The following is a 14607-nucleotide window of genomic DNA, read 5'->3' as shown; positions in this document are numbered from 1 at the left end:
GACTCTGTCACGTCCATAAGCATATGGATGTTTTGAAAAGTCAGACCTCAAAAACGTTTGACCAGGTATATGTGGAGAAAAACATTTACATCTGGAACGATCATTAGATTCATCACAACATGTACTTACTCCATACTATCATTTATCTTTGGTATTGTAGATATAAGTAATTTTTTTATAAACTTGGTCAAAGTTTCAAAGGTTTGACTTAAAAAATGTTGGAAGAACAGAGGGAGTAGCTCTTTCTCTCTCTCTGCTATCTCTCACGGGCCTCCCCTCTCACTTGAACTCTCTATACTGACGGATTATACGCTCACTGTGTCAGCGTATACCTCCGTATATTGTTTAGTTGACTGGTCAACCAATCCACATGCTGCCTTGTCAGCTCGTGTTCTATATCTTCGTGTGCTGGCCCATGTGGCAGTGGGTGAAAATAAGTAAACTACAGGCACATCTGACACGCGGTGAAGTAAACAAAGTTGAAACCACTCGGGGTAGCACCCCGCACGCTAGTAAATTGAGGGCGCATTGAGGACAAACTTCTTGCGCGCGAAGGACGCACTCGCGCACAATTCACCACTGCGCGTCGGCATGCACAAAAGGACGCACTCGTGCACACCCAACACACAACACACACCGGCACACGTGTACACCAGCGTCGCCGCCGGTTGAGATGGACGGCGAGGCAGCGAACAAGCGGATGCGGCTCAAGCCAAAACCGCATCCGGCGAGCCTGGACTTCATCAGCAGCCTCCCCGACGACACGCTGCTCGTCATCATCGGCCTCCTCCCCACCAAATCTGCCGTGCGGACCGCCCTGCTCTCCAGGCGGTGGCGCCCCCTCTGGCGCTGCGTCCCCCTCAACCTCACCGTCGACAGCTGCCTCTGCGACGGGGATTGCAAACGCATGGCTGTTGTCTCCAAGATCCTTTCATCGCACCCTGGGCCAGCCAAACGCCTTGAAATCCGCATGTTCAGTACCAACTGCAAGGTCCAACCCAAGTTCGATGAGTGGTTCTTATCCCCCGCCCTAGATCAGCTCGAGGAGCTCAGCTTTGAAGCTGGATGATGTCGCTCTCTGCCGCCATCCGCGCTCCGCCTCACGCCAACGCTGCGCCGTGCCAGCTTCAGCTCCTTCTATCTTTCCCAGATTAATGCCGCGCCCGCTCTTATTCTCCCTCAACTCAAGCAGCTCGACCTCTTCGACGTTGTCATCTCGAAGAAGGCTATGGAGAACCTGGTCCGCAGTTGTACTGCACTCGAGTACCTTCGTCTTGAGCAGATCCACGGGTTCATTACCCTCCACATCGCCTCGACGAATCTCCAATGGATTTTTTGTGTCTTGCTCGCCCCACAACAGACATCAATTGGGAATATATCACTCCAGCTGTTCCACGTTATGGTCATCGAGAATGCGCCTTTCCTTGAGAGATTTCTTGTATCAGATCTAGAAGGTCCAACAAAAATCAGGGTCATTGACGCGCCGAAATTGACAGCGTTGGTGTACTCGTCTGCCAAATTCTCCTGGTTTACTCTTCCAATTTTGTAGTATCAAAATTTGACCATAGATTTAACTGACAAAATGTTAATGCATGTCACTAAGAACTATATCGTGGGATTCGTATTTGAACATAATTTCAAATGGTGTAATTTTTAGTGACATGCATTGGAATTTTCTTAGGTAAATATATGGTCAAAATTTTATACTAAATATGAGGTAGTATTACAAAAGTGGTCTATGTAGGCCAAAACATGTGCCAAATTCACTTGTGATGCATTTGGCATTGATGCCCCTCCATTGCTCACCTGGTGTCCCAATCTGGATCAACTACTTTGCTCCGGTGCCAAGTTAACTCACGCAATGAAAAAACACTGCGTGGGAGAGAGAGAGGACTGAGGCAATAAAAACACTTGTTTGGGAGAGTGAGAGGCTGGTGTAATTGGTTTGATTGATTTGTTTATACACGTGGGTCTATGTGCACAGCGGTGCCAACTCTCTCACATCGCGAGAGCGGTGCCAAAATCTTTTGATTTGACATCGATGCATGTTATGTGCCATACTTTTGCGAAATATGGCATCGGCCACATAGTGGAAGGCAACAAATGCCCAAGATCTTCACGTGCTCCTAGTTAAATGTGAGGAAACAGAGAGAGAGAGAGAGTGAAAAAATATCACTAGCCAGCCGACCCTATCGTATGAGTGAATGATATTGGTACCTCTTGATGACACGACAATCTTATGCAGCCAGCTACTCTAATATGTTCTCTTCTTTTGCAGATAAAAAAAGACCCGAAAGTGAAAAATGTGCTGCACTATAACAATCTCATCGAATGCCTTGATCTCCATCTTACAGAAATTGATTTGATCGACTACCGAGGCAGCACATCTGAGATTAAATTGGCCAGGTTCTTTGTTCTGGAGGCAAGTGTGCTCAAGGTAATGAGGTTTGGCGTTCTCTGGCGCAACAATGAATGGCGTGCTGATCACCGCAAGCGTCTAAGCCTAAATGACAAAGTCTCCGCAGAAGCTGAATTTGTTTTTGAAACATCAAGTGGCCAGAGACTCGAAAACTTATTTGCCCATTAGTGACTTGTCAGGGCGGTGGATTTTAGTTTGTACGATAATGCTGCATCCACCTAAAGTAACAAAAGTTCTTACGTAAACTTCCTAGCAATTCCCTCTTCGTAGGTGCAGCATTACTCCTAACATTTGTAATATCAGTTTGAAACTTGTAATATTGCCGTGTCCTATTCCTGCGTTTTCAAAATCCTGTGAATCAAACATGTCCTGAGTTGGTGATGATGTTGTGCCTCCCATCTTTCACCAATAGCCGTCGGATCTAGATCTGACGCATACAAACCAAGCTTCTCCATTTTTGCAAAAAGATGCTCACACTTGTTCCCTATTTAAAAACAACTCCTTGTCTCTCACAATCAGCCTCATCTCCTCCCCACCACATCTAGGAGTAGAAGGCCGTGGAAAAATCTGGTGCGATGGCCGCTGCCGGAACCGTCCACCCCCAATCTTGGTGTTCAGTGCAATGCACGGGCATCTACACATGGGAAATTATGTCGAACAGGGCTAGTTGTAAGCAGGCTAGCTCTACAGCCATGATGATAGTGTCTGCAGACGGTGAGGCTGACTATGGTATGCCGAACACGGCGCCTATACTCAGGTGTCATCTCCGGCGCAGGGTCTTGTCACTTCACTGTGAGGAGCAACACGTAATCATTTGACCAATGAATATTCACTGTGAGGAACTGCCTTTGGGTGAATGACACGTGGCCCCAGGGGGTGGCTGGCCCACCTATCATACAGCCAAAGGCAGGTGCAGTAGAGGACCGAGGAGTAGTACGAAATCCTATGCACCTACGCACGCTAACCTAGGGCTGAGTGATCACTCGAATCGCAAGATCGGTTGACTAGAAGCTATGCTAGACCCATGGAGGCGATGAGCGCGAGCATCAGCCGGCTATGCCAGATGGTCCACGACGCCGGCCTGCGGCCCGGCACCGAGGAACGTCTCCAGGTAGTATTGCTTGAGGCCGCCAGGGCGAGGGGCCGCTTGGATGACAGCTTCGTCTCCTTGTTCGATGAGGTCCTCGTCGGTTTCCTCGACAAGTTCACCGTCGTCAAGAAGCTTGCGGACGACTTTGACGTAAGCCTCCAGCCGACGCGCCCAGGCTCTGCGATGCCCGCCACCCTCAACACCCACTATGGTAACAACCTCTTCGACACACTGGTGGCCCTGCGACTGCCCACCGTCGCGCTGGAGAATGTCCACCTCGAGGTCGCACTCGCCGCGCAGCGCATGGCGCAGCAAGACACCATCGACATAATCACCCATGTCTACGCGCAAATCGTCCACAAGGACTACTACATGCAAGAGGAGGACGATAGGATGCTGGCCTTCTTGGAGCGCAGGGCAACCTTGGACGGCACTGTTCAGAAGCATGTTGAGCTCGCCGCCAACGCCGCTGCTCCTCACACGTCGGTTGGTGACCCGACGCACTAGGACGTGAGGATGTCGTTGAACATTGATGGATCCGTATGTATTTTTATCTTTCCGTCAAATCCATGTAGTAGTATATGATACTACAGTAATTATCTTACCTTTCACATCAACTTCATAATTTTCGTACGTACTCCATGCATGAACGGTGCCAGAACCAAACTTCTCATTACTCTAGGCAAAATCTTTATTTTCTATCTATCGGTCGCGCCATGGAGCAGAACCAAATTTTACAAGTTACGAGTTCAAAAGGAAAATCCTGCTGTGTTCGCGTCGCACCCCCACACGGTTGGTCCGGCACGCCGCTCAAGCGGGAATGCGTGCGGTGTTGCATTTTCACTTACAAGTGGGACCGCAGTTGAGCAAACCGACTATCAGCAAACCCCCACCCCGCCCACCACGCGATGGCTAAGAAAATAGGAGGGAGAAGAGATGACTGTAGCATGGACTATAAGAAAATTGGTGTCGGATGGGACTCGTGTGGGTGGCGTGTGCCGTACTGCTAGACGTGAATGCTAGTTATGGCCCATGCCACCCCACTATATCGAGCCTATATCGAGGTACGTAGAACAAATTTCCTGCAGTCCGTGCTCAACCCTCCTCTATCTCTCTTCTCAGCCAGCCAGCGGACGCGCGGAGCCCATCGTCTATTTGCTCACATGTGGCCCCACATGTTAGTGAAAACGCAAGAGGACCCACTGAACCTGCACATCTTTCACCTCGACGTGCTGGTGATGAAAAACAAATCCAATAAAGATCTTCGGTGGCCGCTTTTGGAGTTACTCAAGAGTAGTAAGATTCTATTTACAGTTTAACCCAAGATGCACATCTCGTGGCTTCAACTACCACTCTATTTTCTTTCATGACACGACCTGGATGCTAGATGTCCCACGTGTCGGCAAAAGGAGGAAGAACCCGACCAAATCTTCGGTTCTGCTCTCGGATTAGACTAGTTGTGCTAACTTAAAAATTTTATTGTGTACTCCCTCCGTTCCAAAATACTTGACTTCCATTTGTCCAAAAATGGATGTACCTATATACTAAGACATGTCAAGATACATATATATTTTGACAAATAGAAGGCATGTATTGTGCAACGGAGGGAGTAGAATGGATGCAAGTTTTTGTATTGGGAAGAAGAGTATATCCATATATTGATAGAGCGCAATTTAGTAGATGTTCTATCACTTTTAGCTAGCACAGAGGCTAGAGATGAGATTAGTGCACTTGTTGATACTCCTACTAGAATAGAGGCTAGACATGAGACTAGATGCGAGGAAGCAACGTCTACTTCTTTACACTCGAAGAATAAAGAAGCACGCAAGATCGAGCCTCCACAGATCAACAATGAATGCATCGAGAAGGCACTAATCCAACTTACAGGAGTAGTAAAATGTATTCTTGTGGTTCTTGTTTTCTTTGATCTTGCTTTTCTAGTCAAAATTATCGTTGGAGTTCATGCAAAACGGAGGTGGGTTTGGGGTCGTGCGTTGGAGTTGGCCTTACAAGTGGGACTGCAGTTAAGGAAACCGACTATCGGCAAACCCCCACCTCGCCCGCCGCGTGATGGCTGAAGTTAGAGAAACGACGAGGTTGAAGAGATTACTCTAGCACGGACTCCAAGAAATAATATGGTGTCAGATGGATGTCGTGGTGGTGGCGTGTGCCGTACTCCTGGACGTGAATGCTTGTTCTGGCCCATGCCACCCTACTGCTCCTACTACTTACTCCTACTAGTATATAGTATACTAGTATCGAGGATTCGAGGTGCTGGTTACATACAACGAACACATTAACATATGGCTACAGTAAAAACACCCGCCCGACGCGCGAAGCATGTGAAGCTAGTACAAATGTAGAGAAGCGACTCGAAAGCCATTCATAAATTTAGTAAGTTTATCACAGGCATATCATTTTATTACATACAATAGGTCATCAACCCACATCGACAATGAGGATACATTATAAATACTAAAGTTTTCACCACACAACAAATAACAAGCAATGAAATGAACTTCAACTCAACCATTCCTCGGCGTTGGAAACGCTTGCTTTGAACCACAAGTGTTTCTCTGGGACGGGCCATCGATTGTCGATCTGGAAACCAACGCAGGACTGATCATCCAGGCTGAAGTGGCCTACTATATCCCTACCAGGGTAGGGAACCACACAAATGTCCGAGGTATAGACACAATTTCTTCTCATAAATGTGTCAACAGCAGTTGGATCGCCTTTCACCATCATCGGATAGTTTTGTCCAAGGAAGAGCGAGTTTTCTCCAAGACTATCAATTCTGTACCAGGGAGAAGGAGTTGGAGCTAGCACACTAGTAACCATCCCGAATACCATGCAACGGGTGTTGGAATAGGTCCGGAGAGTGCGACCATGGGAGACACCTGCTTCCTTAGTAGTAACATCATCAGTGGGCTGTATACACACAAGAAGAGGTGATCCATCGGAATTAGTTGCCAGGCGCCACAGAGTATATGGGCACTGCTCGTCCTCATGCTCGTGATCATCACCATCATCATCTCCCCCTTGGTTATAAAAAATTTCAAGTATAGGTGGTGGGATGTTCACAGGACCTTGGAAACACAAGAAGAAGGTTAATTAGTAAAGGGAAACTTGCTAACCCGCATGCATGTGGATGAAACAATTATAATTACGGTGGAAGACAAACGTACCGAAACTATGAGGATGCCATGCAAAAACAGTGCCACGAGTGGTGGCAGCAAACACATGGCCCTCGTATTGAATTGCATCATAGTACTCATCCGTGTACAGAAACTGATTTTTGAGCAATATCCATCGAGTGAAACCATCAAGGACGGCAGCAAGCTTGTCGAAGATAGCAACAACATCATAGTTGTTGTAATTCCAAGAGCGGTTGGGAACTTGACAAATTGCTATCTTCCGTAGAATACAATCACCATGATCGTATTTGAACGTGCGTATATTACCGGTGTGCTCAACCTCTGGGCAGTGTGCTGAGATTTTTGGAAGTGGAACCCGGTGACGAGTGTACACATTCACAAGTTCCCACTCGCAGTTGGACCCAATGTAAACAACCCAATCTCCATTTGCGCCCGCCCAAGCCTTGCCCTCAAGCGATGGCATCTTAACATCATACGTATCATTATCAAGCGGCATCAACTTGCACAGGGCGAGGCCTCCGTCGTGCCGGCTCCAGTCATCATCAGGGTCACGGCAAAGAAGATAGGGGAGATCAAACCGCTCCTTGACTCTTGGGTTCTTTGTAATGATGTTATTAGTTGAGTCGAGAATGGGCTTGAACAAACCTGCCATGCTAGCCGAGGTGATGACGTCGCACCGATCAATGAGTTCCTCCACCACGTCATCTTTCAAATCAGGGCAAGAATAACAGGGTCGTTTTCGGCCTGTTCCCTCCATGGAGAAGACGATCGAACAATGGCAAAAGAAAGGGTGAAGGGCTGAAGGAAAATGGAGGAGGGAGAGGAAGAGCGTGCGACAGCAGTTCCAAATCGAGAGGGAAAGGGGAAGAGTCAGTGGACGGTTGCGAGTTTGCCACGGTTCACGAAGAGGCGCCCCGTCCTACACGTCTGTTCGGAAATACTCCTACTACTCGCCGCCGTCTCACTGATATGTTGGAACGGGACCACATGTCAATGAAACATGGTGTGTAATTTCTCGTGCAAAATGCAATCTGGCCGCGTTGGCCCGAGGTGCCGCATTAGTTATCCACCTTTATTTTTTTAATGGCGTGCCGATCAGTTTTGAAGCACGACTAACTGGTACTGTATGCAGAGAAAATATAAACTACTCTACTACTACTCCACCTCCAGTACTAGTAGTATAAAAAAGATATATAGGCTGGAGCTTGAGCGCTTTCTTGCTAAGGGCTGCCCACTTGCTTCTCACACTACCACCCTCTCTCCAGATCTAAAAAAGACGGCCCCTCTCTCCCTCCTCACCGGTGGTCACAGATCCGTCGGGGAAGAAAAGTACGTGCAGCGTTGATGCACTCGTCATCGGCGAGCGAGGTCACGCACTGACGACAAGGCCGTCCTCTCAGACCTAGCGCCCGCGCGGGATGGCCTCCGTCCCCAAGCTCGCTGCCGTAGTGTGTGCGGAGGACGACGACCACGAGCGAAGCCACTTCCCGCCGACCCTCAAGTATGCTACCTCTTTCCGGACCATAACCTTGTTCTATTGCCCCATCTGCCACGTCGTTGCATGTGGATATTTTTCCACTCCACCATCTTTCCAATTTGCTATCCTCTGCTCTGCTGGCCACGCAGACGAAAACCATAATTTGCACTATTAAAGGAAACCCTACTTCATGCAGACTAATCCATGTCTGGGTTGAATAAGGAAAGGAAGGGAGACTGTACTATCCAAGAGAGTAGGCATCGAACCCGCATCTAGGTTGAAAAGGGGAAAATCAGTAGCTAAGGAACGAGTCTCGTGTCTCTTGGTTGAAGAAGGGTAGAAAGGCATGACAACGCAATAGAGAATGACCAGGTCGATCGGTTTGTTGTCCTCGCATAGGAAAAAGGTGGCTAAAGAGAGCAAAAATGGGACGTAATCCACATGTGCTGCCTGGATATTTGTTGCTCTAGGCAACCATACCTCCCTCACCACTCTGCGTCCGTGGAGGTACATCGTACTGGTGCGCCCACTGTCCGGATGGGCCTCCCATGCTCTTATTGCCACTTTTTTGCTGTTAGTATAACGCCAGCAGTGAAGTCAAGCAATGCTACTGCTAAAGTGATGCCACATTTAACTAATGCCGCTTTCAGTCTAATGCCACCGATAAATTTAAGCAATGCCATTTAATGTCACTGGATTATTTCAGGGTTAGCTGTTGATTGTGGATGTATTAAAGATTTTTCAGCTAAGGCATTCTAATGCTGTTGCACATCCAGTATACCAACGATGAAACTTGTTACTACCTTCAGATTTTTGCACTGTTAATGCTTATAGATTACATACCTCACTTTCATGAGATAAGTTAATTTTTTTGTACAGTGTCACCAAAATGCCAAGGCGCTGATGTCATTTTATTTTGGTTAAACTGCATAGACAATTATGAAGACAAGAGGAAAGGTCAAGAGTGGGCACCTCCTCCTCCGGCTATTCTCTTGATTCGTTCGATCAAGTTTTTATGTTTGATCGATTATCAAGATTGGGATAGCAATTTTTAAGCCCCCCCCCCCCGAGTTCGAAATGATATTTACCTTGGAGGTACATGGTTTGCAATTTTTTATACTGTCATTAGTTAATAATGCTAGTTACCTTCAGACTTTTGTATTTGGTTTAATGCTCATGCAGAGCTAGTATACCAATGGTGAAACTTGTTACCTTTACATTTTGTATTGTTAATTCTTATAGAAACCTTCCAGTGCTAGAGTTTATTGAAACCTGTTCAGTAAAACCATTGTATTGTACCCTGTAATAAACTAACTACTCTACTGTTGCACTAGCCACTGGATTAGTGTATATTTGTAGTATTCGAATGGTGTTGCATTAGCGTATGGACATAAATAAAGTGTGGCAAGCTTTCCCAGATATGTGCTCAAGAAAACTACTACCTGTTTTTCTAAATACTAGACGTTTGGGTACTTTAAATTGAACCGCGAAAACGTCTTATATTAAGGAATAAAGGGTGTAGAGTTCACTCAAATTATCCCGGTAAAGCTAGTCACACCTTTGTTAAAATTAATGTTCATTATGTTATCGGAGGAGGTCTGTATGTTTGTCTCTAATGCCTGTCGACTACATACCTGACATCATGATGTAATGTTAAGTCATTTCCTTTTGTACAGTGTCACTGAATTGTCAAGGCGGTGATGGCATTTTATTTTAGAAGAACTGCACAAAATTTGCTTAAAAGAAGAGGAAAGGTCAGGAATGGCTCAGTTTTTCAGAAAAAACTATGTATGCCTTCCTGACATCAGCCGCTGTTGCTTTATTTATTCCTTGAAACAGGTCGTTAGAAACAGTCTTGCTACCTTTTCCCATTATGAAATTAGAATGCTTATATTTGTGAGTCTATGCTTCAACTAGTGCCACTAGAGTAATCACACTTTCAATATCTATGCAAACAGGGATGCTCGATTTTAGTGGAACTGCACAAAAAGTCCAACTGGTTGAACATTAGGAGCATGTTTTTTCCAAACCTTTATATCCAATTGGTGGCACTGTGAGCTGTTCATTATGAAGGTACATGGCTTGCACTATCTTGCTACTCTTTTTATACTATCATTAGATAGTAATACTAGTGGTTTGCATGTGAATTTATTGGCAGGGTGGACCTACATTGGAGGTGCAGGACAGGATTCAATGATTGGATGCTCAATTTCGGTTGTATTGATTTCACCTCTTCCATCACTGCGAACATGGATATCCTTGGTCTGATGAAGAATAGGCGCTATATTTTTGCTCTGAACCAGTAAATCAATTCAGTATGAAATTGTCCAGGGCAAAACATAACTGTATCAGATTGTCCAGTGCAGAACATGACAGATGCTAAGCGGAAGAGACATGTTTAAACCAAAAATACAAGGTGTGGTATATGTTTACTAGCTGCTTGATATTTGTGCAGACAGAGATGTCTTCCCGTTGCTATTTGGCAAACAAACAAAGTGTCCGCAATTTTGGTTGAACTGCACAAGAGAATAGTATAGTCACTGCATGCAGTGCCATTTGAAAATAGACACAGAAAGATTGGATAGTCACTTCATGGACTGCAGAAAAGTAGTACTGCACTATTTATTGGCCAACACTAGGTGCTTCATTGCTTTGGTCTCATTATACAGTGGGCATCATTTTGCCTAAGTTAAATTTTGTATTCCGAAAATATTCTCGCGGTGTGATCGAGAGAAGACCAAATCATATTGCAGTGGATGTTCCTCCATCATGTGTGGTTCATTCTCATGGTTCCAGCTGTTGGTGAAACCACTTACGTTTGCAAGAGGAATTGTAGACTTCACAAACAAATTTGTCTTTCAGTCTGTACTGAATGTTGGCCAAGAGAAGCATCCATGTTAGTAGGAAGAACAGATGTTTTTTCTAGATCTTTGCTTTTGGAGCTACATATTTGTATATGATCTGTGAATCATTGAGATGCATTAACATGTTGATCTTATGTATGGGAATCGTACTAGTTAGTTTTAGTTGCGACCCGAGATCCGAAGTGGCTGATCTTTGCTTTTGGGCTACATATTTGTATATGATCTGTGAATCATTGAGATGCATTAACAGTTACTTATTTCTGTTCGCTCAGTGTTTACAAGTTACTGATCGATCACTAGCTAGCCTACAAATGCGCTCCTCGCAGTTTTATTTGCGACACAAGATGCAAAGTGGCAGTTTTTTGAATCAAAATGCCTACCTCTGAAGAAACTGACAGGCTACACTATCAATCCTACACGGATAAAAATGCCTACCTCTGAAGAAACTGACAAGCTACACTATCGATCCTACACGGATAAATAGTGGATCACACACGTACTACCTCCTTTCCGGTTTGCAGGGCTCAATTCAAGAAACGACCTACTTGATCCTACACTAATAAATAGCGGATCACGCACGTACTAGTACTCCCTTCGTTTTTATTTACTCTGCATATTAGAGTTGACTAAAGTCAAACTTCGTAAAATTTGAAGTTTATAGAAAACAATATAGACATTTATCATAATAAATCTATACGATGTGAAAGTACATTTAATAATAAATCTAATGTTGTTGATTTATTATTGTATATCTTAATATTTTTGTATATAAACTTGGTCAAAGTTTGTAAAGCTTGACTTTGACCAAAGCTAATATGCGAACTAAATAAAAACGGAGGGAGTACCTCCTTTCCGGTTTGTAGGGCTTAATTCAAACCTCTCACCAACCAAGGTACTCCCTCCGTCCGGGATTTATTAGTCCCATGAGCAAAGCAACAAGACCAAGGCATGGCAATAATTAACGGAATGCAGAAGTTTAAGCCTAATTAATTCCAGCGATTTAAGTGGCTGCATGCGTGCCCTCGGCTGCGACTCATTGCATGCTGCTTCGCATACTGCCTGCGAGCGATTCTGAGTGCCTGCATACAGCCGGCCGTAATTAACGCAGCTAATTGATGCGAAAAAAGATATGCTTTAAGTCTGTGGAATCATTATTGACAAGGAGGGAGATGATTCGAGTGCACTCGTTTGACCGCCATGCCGGCGTGCGACCCAGACGGGACGGGATGGCACAGTCATAATTTCAGTTTCTCTAGTTTTCTACGGCAAGCTGGCGCACTAAGCCATTATGCATTGAATTCCGATGACCGTCGCGCTACCTTTCGCCTATAAGTACTATTTCCCGGCCTTCTCAGGTGCCACCGTGACCCAACTCGCCATATCCTCATAAGACCCCACCGGCCCGACGTCGCTCGCCACGTCCGCCATGCCCCCGCCCGTCCGCGGTAGGCGATGCCGGAGGCGGTCACCGCCGAAACTAGTGTTCAGGTTTTCACTGGAAGGCAGATGGAGGGAGGAGGCATTCTATCTGTCTTTAGATGGCAATGCGGAGATCGAGGAGTTGTTGGAGCGCGACCGCATGGCGGAGGAGCAGGAGTTGTTGGAGCGCGACCGCCTGGCGGAGGAGCAGCGTATCGCCGATTTGTGCCGCCAGTGGGACATGGAGCAGCAGCGCACCGACGCTCTGAGTCGCGAGCAAAGCGCCTGCAACTGGGCCGACTACGTGGAGGCCGGCGCCCGACAAATAGCCCTGGAGGTTGTCGGGCACGCACGCGTTCATGACGCCGATTTTTACTACCAGCTCGTCAAGTGGGTTTCCCGCTTGGAAGCCGAAGCTTCGGTGGACCACGCCGACATGGAAAGGGCCAACGCGCGCGAGAAACACGCCCTATCGCACCTCTGGCAAGTCCGAGGCAAGGCAGAGGACGCCGGTGCCGGCGTTTAGCATGGACAGCAGATGGCGGCCGACATAGTCTAGTTAGCTAAGAGTAAGTTAGTACTTGTACGCTACTAGAGTGTTAGTGGGAGTAGATAGTTAACTTGGCTATGATGGTTGTCAATGTGGAAGTTCAGTACTCTACATGTGGATTAGACCTGTTACTTTGCTCTGAATGTTGAACTTTCCGTTTGAACGTATGGAATGGGCTATTTTTTTAAATGGGTTGTATTTGTCCTCCACGGTTTAGAGGCTGACTTGTGGGCCTAGCAAGTTGACGCGTACACAATCAGGAGATGATTGTACGTGCAGAGGATGACAGCAGGGACCCGCCAAGGTCATGGCAGTACGCAAGCAAGTGCCTCCTTATTTCAAGCCAATAAAAAAATGGCTCCTCCTAGTGGATTTCTGACATCTGGGTCCTATGCCATTGTCAACGTAGTCAATAAATGAGAGAACTGCACAATGAGCGGATGACACCAGGGACCCAGCAGCTCACCCAGTTATTTTTGTTTTGGGTTAATTTGATAAATGCCACTCCAAATCTGGTGTATCCGAGAAATGCCACTGCAATTTCCAAACTTTGAAAAATGCCATTTCATGCCATTTCTAGTGGCATTTTTCGAAGTCTGGAGTGGCGTTTTTTAAAGTTTGCAAACTGCAGTGGCGTTTTTCAAAGTTTGCAAAAATTGCAGTGGCATTTTCAAAGTTTGGAAATTGTAGTGGCATTTTTATGAATCGCCATAATTGGAGTGGCATTTATCTAATTTGTTTTTGAGACGGAAGCAGGGTGTCAACAGGGCTGTGCGGGACACTCTGGCCTGTCTAGACAGCCTTTTCTTTTATGTTTACCACAGACCATCCCAGTAGTTTTTTTTCTTTCTGAAAATGGTTAGCCCAGTTTTTTGTGATTTGTCAAATAAGTTGCTTTATCAGGCCTCTTGGGCTGCAAATCTTTCAAGACGAGGAGAGCTTCATCCGGTTGGCCGAGAAAATGGCCTATTAGTAATGAGAAATGGGTTGTACATTTTTAAAACACATCAAACCGACAATTATTTTCAAATATCTTTTTTTCATTTTGAGATTTTAAATTGCATTGATTTTTATGCGTGGAGAATTTATTGGATTTTATATTGATATACATTTATTTTTAAAATCAGTCTGAATGTGACTCGAAATTTCGGGATTAAAAACAGTTCAGACCGCACCGACATATGCAAAATTTCGTATTGGCCACAATATGGGCTGTAATGCTAACATAAAGAATATGGGCTCCAAAAAACCCGTAAGAATTAGCAAATGGGCTGTAAATTATTTGAAATAATGGCAGATGGGCTGTATGCTGTTTTTCGCAGATTTGAGGCTTTCCACAGATGGCCTGTATACTGTTGGATGTCCATCCAACGGCCGTCGTGCTTCTTCAATCTCTGCTCTTCCTGCTCCAGCCGCTCAAACAAGCGCCGGCGGGACTGCCTGCTCGCTCCTCCCCGTGGCCGGCTGTGCTGCCGCGCAGGCCTCACCGCCCCACCGTACTCCCATCGCAGGTCTAGCCATCCCTCTACTCACCCACACCTGTTGTTATTCTCCGGCGATGGCAGACAAACCAGTAAACCCTTGCACAGTCGTACTCCCCTCCGCGTGGGAAACAAAAACAACAGCCGAG

Source organism: Triticum urartu, chromosome 7, assembly GCF_003073215.2.
Source record: "Triticum urartu cultivar G1812 chromosome 7, Tu2.1, whole genome shotgun sequence".
In the NCBI taxonomy this organism is placed as follows: domain Eukaryota; kingdom Viridiplantae; phylum Streptophyta; class Magnoliopsida; order Poales; family Poaceae; genus Triticum; species Triticum urartu.
The sequence above is the reverse complement of the archived record's forward strand: the minus strand, read 5'-3'. Positions refer to the sequence as shown.